This window comes from Ostrinia nubilalis, chromosome 2, assembly GCF_963855985.1.
Source record: "Ostrinia nubilalis chromosome 2, ilOstNubi1.1, whole genome shotgun sequence".
Classification (NCBI taxonomy): Eukaryota; Metazoa; Arthropoda; class Insecta; order Lepidoptera; family Crambidae; genus Ostrinia; species Ostrinia nubilalis.
Genome location: NC_087089.1, coordinates 2,367,705 through 2,376,773, shown reverse-complemented (window position 1 = coordinate 2,376,773; position 9,069 = coordinate 2,367,705). Strand labels below are relative to the sequence as shown.

Below are 9,069 nucleotides of genomic sequence, written 5' to 3'. Positions count from 1 at the left end.
AGCACTTGTAGTTTCTGGGATTTCGTGATGAGTCAGTCAGTTATCTTTCGTTTTTATGGATTTTATTTTATTTTATTAGGACAACCAACAAGACAGACACATATTCAAGCAAAGGATATACAGGGTGGAATTTTGTAATGCCACCTGGAGGAAAAGTACTCTAAATACTGTAGATATAAAATTTTACTCAAAGAAAACATTCCTTTATTTTTGAAAACAAAGAGAACTGCATTCAAAGATTTTTGATAATTTTTCGAAAATTCACTACCATACCATACAATTTTCTGTAAATAATTTAAGATTTCACGGTTTTCCTTTCATTTAATTTATCAAGTTTGATAGAGAGATTTCATCCATAAACTTAACCCTAACGATCGATGCAATAAAAATACAGAGTGTAATTTTTAACAAATTTTAGTTGGTTCGATTCCCGGGTATGGCATGCAAATTTTTGGAAATATTTGAATGCAGTTCTATTCCTATTCAAAAATAAAGGAATGTTTTCTTTGAATAAAATTTACTATCTACAGTATTAAGAGTACTTTCCCTCCAGGTGGCATTACAAAATTCCACCCTGTATATGTTACGGTTAATGTGATAAATTGAAAATTATTAATAATAACCGGTTATTATGAATAATTACCGACATATGCGGTAAAAGTGATAAATTAATCACATTTAACAGTGATTATTTAATAATTCAACCTTAGTACTAACAAATTTCATAAAAGAGAACAACATCTGTGTACGTGCTCGTGTACAGCCAAACTTTTGAACGTTTTGATATCATATAATAATATAATTTGGCATAATGAGTTTGGAATGTTTCTTGCATAATATTACTTTTCCATGATGCCTATAACATAATGTTTTGATTTAAAGTGAAAAATAGGTTAAGGTGCGGCGGGGGTGGCCCTTGGGCCACCCATAAGCCGCCTATTTAGTTTTATACACACATAAATGACCTCATATTAATCACATTTACCAAATCATGCGGTAATTATTCATAATAACCGGCGATTATTCATAATTTTCACATTTATCACTTTGACCGTAACATACCATATAGGGGTTACCTACGTGAGTGCGACAAACGTTACATCGAATTTTGTTTCTTCGAAAACCTTTCTGCGAAGTTACTATACTGCGACGCCTTGTTATATCGATGCCTTGTTACTGCGATGTTACGTTACATCGAAAAACTTTACTGCGAACGATTTTATAGTCATATTTTATAATTTATTTATATTTATGTTTCTATTCTTATGTTATTTAATCAAAGATGTAACTGTTAAATATATGTAGGTAATAAGTAAATAAAATGTAATGTATTTATAATCTTATTTCATCTATAATTTTGTACCGCCCGTTTTTGTTCTATGTATGTATGTAATTTCATTTTTTTATCTATCTGCTAAGTCAAATAAAGAAGGCTTCGCAGTAAAATTGTTCGCAGTAAAGTTTTTCGATGTCACGTAACATCGCAGTAACAAGGCATCGATATAACAAGGCGTCGCAGTATAATAACTTCGCAGAAAGGTTTTCGAAGAAACAAAATTCGATGTAACGTTTGTCGCACTCACGTAGGTAATCCAACATAGATACACATAGATGAGTGGTATCACTCACCGGTTGGCACCACTGGCGACTAGCAAGTGGACTCTACAGTGGCGTCACTGTGGCGAGTGCAAATGATGATGATGATGATGAAAGCTATGAACAGAATGGTCAGTGGTCACCCATCCATTATCGACCGCAAACTAGGTTGCACAACATTGCTAATCGCCACTGAGCTACAAGCCCCATTTGCCAAATCTCGCCAATAATTTTGCATACTCACATATTCAGTTTAAACTCGAATTTAACACGTTACCCGCCATCTGGCAGCGCCATCTGGCGGGATAATCTAATTTGTCCAAATCGCCTATAAAATAAATATAACAACTTTAGTGCGGAAGACAGAAAAAGCATAACAGTTGGAAGCGTTTGAAAAAACTTTGAAAACGTTTTATTTCGTTTAGTTGCTTACATTTGAATTACTTGTGATATCAACAGGTGAATGGACATGGTGTTTTCTAGTGATCAAATCTAAAATTGTATAAAATAACAAAAAAGATAGTAAACAAATGGAGTCTCGTTTTGAATTCAAAATTACTGCATCATAGAATTGAACAAGTATTGTGGTCCCATGTTCAATTCCCAGTGGGGTCATTTTATAAAATTGAAGCTTGAGATTTATTTCAAATTAAACATACCTGGATGTGCTACAGGACGCTGTAGTCATAATAGCCTAGTTTCCTAAAATATTTCCTGTTTTAGTCCGTCAATTTTAATATCAAAAAATATTAGACACGTATATTTTTAAATTGTCAATCAAGCAAATAATTACAAAGATAATGGTGCGTTGAAGTTCCGCGCAACGTCACAAACGTCACAAAGTGCTGCGCTTTTAAGCACTCATTGACGTCACTCTCGTACTCATCAAATAACATTTGCTCCCTGCGGAATTCGAACCCGTAACTGCAACTAGCTTTTAGTGTCGATGTTCCCTTAGTTAGTTTTTCTATCAATATTGGTGGTCAGTTAAACAAAAATTTCATTGTAAACCAGTTTTCACATCTCTGATGATTTTCAAATAATCTTCAATTACAAACATATTATTCGTGACCCATTGTACCAACAATAGCAAGTAATTGATCAATGATCAATTCCCATACAATCAATAAAATAGATCACACTTTGTGTACCTTATTGCCTATGTTATAAGATTTTTAATACACTGGCAAAATGGGAAGAAAAATGTCAAATCATGGTGTGTAATAGAGTCCATGAGCGTTTTGTGCCACCATGTCAATGGTATTGACTATGGTGTTGACACTACACTACTTCATTTGTTATTTTCTTATGTCCCAGATGTGAGAGAAAAATTGATGGCATTATTTAAATGAAAGTTTCTGGATGGTAAAATGATGAGTCATTTGGCTACTCCTGGCCATAAACATGAAGATTTTTTTTATGTGACAGGAGACAAACGAGCAAACGGATCACCTGATTGTAAGTGATTATCGTCACCCATTACACACCTTAATTTATTTAATTTATTCTAGTTTCGACTAGTAAGGACTAGAATAAATGTAAAATCTTCTTTCTTTCAATCAGCTATTACATTTTTTTATTGAGGAGTTAATTGATATTATAGTCATTCACCACAATATCATAGCAAAGAGTCATCTTCAATACTCAACATTTTATTGCATCCTTTATGTGCTTAAAATTAGTACATTATGGACCCTGTAGGGCACGGCAATTAGGAGAGAGGAAAACCACCCTATATCAGCCGAAAAATTTGTTAGAAGTTAGAATCTAAATGAAGCTTAACAGATTTCTAAAATCAAAATCTCTCGTAATTAAGAAGATTGCTCACAGAACAGATCGTCTTTTGTTCAAACCTAAACCGTAACCGTTAAACCTAAATCAGTTTACTAAAACTATTACCAGTTAGAACATTTAATTAACTTTCACCGTTACCGAATAACTGTTAAGTGCTACCATATTGTCTAACAGGTGCGAATTGAGATCATATCTCATAATGTAATTTGTACGGTGCTTGGGGTTTGATTAGAAAGCTTTGCAGTTCGTTGTTTTGGTAAGTTTAATTAAGATTATTGTTGTATTTCCAATTCGTTCGTTTCAGCCAAATGACGTCCACTGCTGGACAAAGGCCTCCCCCAAGGTTTTCCACAATGAACGGTCCTGCGCTGCCCGCATCCAGGCTCTTCCCGCGACCTTTACCAGATCGTCGGTCCACCTAGTAGGAGGCCTGCCCACGCTACGTTTTCCAGCCCGTGGTCGCCACTCGAGAACTTTCCTGCCCCAACGGCCATCGTCTCTACGAGCTATGTGCCCCGCCCACTGCCACTTGATTTTAGCAATTCTGCGAGCTATGTCGGTTACTTTGGTTCTCCTACGGATCTCCTCATTTCTGATTCGATCACGCAGGGAAACTCCGAGCATAGCCCGCTCCATCGCCCTTTGGGTGACCTTGAGCCTTCTTATGAGGCCCATAGTAAGCGACCACGTTTCGGATCCATATGTCAACACTGGCAACACACACTGCTCGAAGACTTTCGTCTTGAGACACTGCGGTATTTCGGACATGAGTATATGGCGAAGCTTCCCGAACGCTGCCCATCCGAGTTGGATTCGACGATTGACCTCTTTCTCGAAGTTGGACCTACCTAACTGGACTGTTTGTCCCAGGTATACATAATTGTCGACAACTTCGAGTGTAGAGTCTCCAACCTTCAGAGGAGTGGGTGCAACACGGACATTAGACATGATTTTTGTCTTGTCCATGTTCATTCTGAGGCCCACTTGTTGAGAGGCTCTACTGAGGCCATCGAGCATTGTGCCTAGATCCTCCAAGGTCTCAGCCATGACTACGATATCGTCCGCGAATCGAAGGTGGGTGATGTACTCGCCGTTGATATTTATGCCAAATCCGTTCCAGTCCAGAAGCTTGAAGACATCTTCCAGGGCGGTGGTAAACAGTTTTGGAGATATGACGTCTCCCTGTCTTACCCCTCGCTGCAACTGGATAGGTTTCGAATCCCGATCCTGGAGGCGGACCGACATTGTGGCGTTTTTGTACAAATCCCTCAACACTTCGATATATCGATAGTCAATTTGGCACCTTTGGAGAGACTGTAGCACTGCCCAGGTCTCGACCGAATCGAAGGCTTTCTCATAATCCACAAACGCCAGGCAAAGTGGTTGATTATACTCCTCGGTCTTCTGTATAATCTGCCTTAGCGTATGTATGTGGTCTATGGTACTAAAGCCTTTTCGGAAACCGGCTTGTTCGGGAGATTTCCAATTAGTTACTATAAATACAGGAAATTCTTTAGATTTTGCAAATAATGTCAATGTTTTATTGCTAAAATTTGTATTACCACAGAATAATAATAAGTTGGTATTACTCGTAAACTAAAAAATAAGACAGACTATAAAACTCCTAAAACAATAATTAGTTGATCTACGAGTAAGTATGTTGAATTTTTACTATAAACAAATTGAATGGTCCATCAATTCCTCATCCAAAATTTTACAAAACTCTTTTAAACGTTAAATTACTGCCGTGTTTAATTTTAAATCCAATGATTACTATCAATTATCTAACCAGTTCACTCTCTTCTAGACCGCAAAATATTAACTATCTTTTGATTTTTCTCTATTAAGTTTCTCCACAACCGTGTTTGGTTTTTATTCAATGAAGTATCAATCAAACTCGTTCACTCACTTTTTTAACAGTAAATTATCCACTGTTTTGTTTTTTTCTAAAACAATTTTTGGGTACTTTGTGAACTTTGTCTTAATGATAAGTACTTTGAAGATATACAAACATACATAAAGATTTTACACCACAAATTTTGTTGGTTTTCTGCGATTCAACCCTTTCTGCAAGAAAAAAAAACTATCTATGATTCTTCTATCAGAACCAAACGGTACTTTCACATGTAAATACTACGAGGGTTATATTATTTCGGTAAAGCGCGTAAATTGGGTGTTTTCTCACGTCGGGGGTTAATTAAAGCCACCTGCGCGCGCGCACCGGAACGATACTTGTTTACAATTTTTTATTGCGATAGTGGAAATGTATGTGGGCAAGTATGACGTATGAGGAGACGGGCTGAGTACGCCATAATATAATGGGAATGCGATGGGAAGTATCCCATCACTGTAAAGCTTAACCGGTAGGTAAGTATGCTAAGTGTTTCTCGTAAAAATCGAATCAGAAATGAGGAGATCCGTAAACGAACTAAAGTCGCTGACATAGCCCGACGGATTAGCAAGCTGAAGTGGCAATGGGCAAGGCACATAGTACGCAGGACTGACGGACGATGGGGCAGCAAGGTTCTGGAGTGGAGGCCACGTACCGGAAAGCGCAGCATATGACGTCCGCCCTAGGTGGACCGACGACCTCATAAAGGTAGCAGGAAGGCGCTGGATGCAGGCCGCTACCAACCGGCCATTGTGGAAATCATTGGGGGAGGCATATGTTCAGCAGTTTAGACGTCCTATGGCTGAAATGATGATACCCAAACAGAAAAAGTATTTACTTACTTTTGGAAACTCAAGAACTTGCAACTTAAAGCTCTAGAAAGTGTCCTTTTGTGCAGTAATTAGAAAGAATACCTCTATTTTCAAATCTTTTAAAAACTAAAAGTCAGGACTTGATAGCTGGGAGAGAAAATTCATTTTAACAACCTCAGCTTAAGTAAGTTGTACTTGATGTAGAGTGTAGAGCATTTAAGATAAGTTTATATCCAGAAAGATGGCAGAATAAACTATGACCAAAATCACAACTAATGCACAAACATGTTTTTTAAGTATGTTTTTTTAAGTAACGATCTTTTTTCATACACGTATTCTAAAAAATTAAATATGAATTATTCTCGAATAATAGACTAAAAATGTTAAAAAGATAGCCCACGGAACGAATCGCGACTCCATAATTTTAAGCATGACGCAGTTATAGCAACGAATTCAAAAATATCAGTTGAATTTGGGGAAAAAGTACAATAAATCGTGGAAAAGACGATGGCAAAACTAATGGAGGATATTTTTGAAAATATTAAAAAGTTGGTTTAGAAAAAGCTACAGTTTTTTAGTCTTTGAATAGCTTTTATTCTATGAAATTATGAATGGTTTACTATCCGTACTAATATTTTAAATGTGAATGTAACTCTATCTTTTCGTTTCCTTTCCACGCTTAAAACACACAACCGATTTAGATGAAATGTAATAGTTGTGACCCCGAGAAAACATAGAATAGTTTTTATCTCAGTTTTTGAAAGGGGAAGAAGGGAAATTCTTTCTGTGATGACCGGAATGCCCTAAAACGAGCCCATAACTTACCTTTAACTGGTATGGAGAAAAATATTTTAATGGTTTAAATTCACTAAAGTTCGCCACTACCAGGCAATCTTATAAAAATATAATGGAAACACTTTTATTGGTCAATACGTCCAGTAACGTATCGTAACTGTTTATAAAAAAAAACTTAAATAAATAATTGAGAGATCCATAAACATTTTTCTATTTGCTTTTTCCATTCTTTCCTCCTGCAATCAGTAACAAACAAAGCACCTGATTCAAGCAATAAAACTACAAAAGCAAACCCCCCAAATCAGTGGCACGCTTACATTTTACAGCCACATCGTAAAGGAATATTCTACAAGTATCACGATGATATTAATATCATTAACTCATTTACGATATTTTTACGAGGCTGCTACCGCTGTATACGGTGTTATGGTGCCCTATTGAGAAGGGAGACCCGTATTGACAAGCAGGTCTATGGATTGGGGAAAAATAAAAGTATGTAGATTAACTAGCAATGCTTAGTATTAAAATTTCTTAGCGTAAGTAGCTCAGATGGAAGAGCATTCGCCCGGCAAGCGAAAGGTCGTGGGTTCGATTCCCGCTTTGTGCTGATGGATTTATTATAATTTAGCAATGCTTGCTTACTCCCTTTTATTTTTGGTTCAACTAATGTACTTCATCGTAATCTCATCTGTTGTTAATGAAATAGGAATGAATATATGCATAATGTTTAGAGTATATTATGTTTGGGTAGAGTCAGTATTTTATTAAACCAAATAAGTAATATAGAAATGAGTAAGTGTGATATAACAGCACATCAACATGTTATTTGAAAATATAAATCATTCTTTAGTTTAAATGACGTAGTAAAACTACAACTTGTTCCTTAACTTTCATCATGCAAGCTTGTTATTCTTCAGTTTCATCGAAATAAAGAAATAAGGTAGAGCTTAATACAAATCTAAGTTCATCTTATGAATACGCGTCACCGTTGTGTATTTTCCGTCCAACTTTACGGACGTATTATTTGTGCGGCCATCGAGACCGGGCCAGTGGCAACTGATGACAGTTATACTTGTTTTTGTCTTTTTGTTCTAATTTATGACTGCGAAATTGAGGTTTTTGTACAAAAAGTACTTCAGACTTTCTTTTTGTTGCAAAGTCACCCCTATTGCGAGGAGATAAGAGTCCAGTGTTTACGTTAACATGCCGTCTACATTGAAGAAGTAAGGGAAAGATACATTGAAAAGTTTATGTTTGTGACTTGAAATTGAATATGAGTTTCATAAATTGATTTTTCCCGCACTTGGAAGGTCACTTATCAAGTCACCTGAGAGCATATTGGTATATCTCATAAATAAATAAAAATAGGTACCTAATTAAAGAACTTTTTTGTAGTCAGCTATAAAGTGGAATATAAAAATGTCTGAGAGAAGCACGCCAAAATACATCGTGCGTGTTAATGGGCAAAGTTATAATTTTTTTGACGTTTATGTGGCAAATGTCAAACTTGTAAGTATAAAAGATACCAAGTCCCCATCGATCCGACATGTGCTAAAAAAAATATTCAAGGTCAAACTTAAAAAATATGGGCTTTTGAGATTTTCAGCCAAACGGTAAGTTTTATCACAAAAATATGTACTTATGATAAGGTTTAAGACCATACAAATATCTATCAAAATTGTCTATACATACACTTTCTCCTAAGAGTCAGCGTTTCTGAGATTCGATGATCCGAAGAGTCAAAAAAGTGTTTTCTTCATAACCGTCTTACACATAAATCCAATGTGATATCGCCTCGTGCCACGACTCAGCATTGTATCATGATGTGTTGTCGACGTCGAATATAAAATGATCAACCATTACATTTACCTAGTAACTTTAGCAAATAAAATAAAAAACTAGTACCTACCTACTTTGTGTTTTCTTAACCCAAATCGTATAATGTCTCGTGCACTAGTCCGTTATGCGTGTTGTGTAGCGGTCGGCGGGTCAGTGGGTTCGATTCTCGGCAATTAAACGATTTGCTCGCCCTATATGGAGAAGGAATGTCTTGGAACTGGATTAGATGTATCATGGTGATCGGTCGTTGAGTTGCAACGAAGTAGTATAAAGTACTAGTTAGGAAGTAAGTAAGTATGTATTACTAAGTATGGTTCTAAGAAAAGTGTTTCGGTTTTTAGA

General features: G+C 36.3%; 1 non-coding gene across 1 annotated transcript; it reads left to right on the top strand.

Annotated features, from left to right (window-relative positions):
• Window positions 1-7,422: 7,422 nt before the first annotated feature.
• On the top strand, window positions 7,423-7,495 carry Trnaa-ggc (transfer RNA alanine (anticodon GGC)). The gene has a single exon. It is a non-coding gene; the product is annotated as a tRNA-Ala (tRNA).
• Window positions 7,496-9,069: the final 1,574 nt, after the last annotated feature.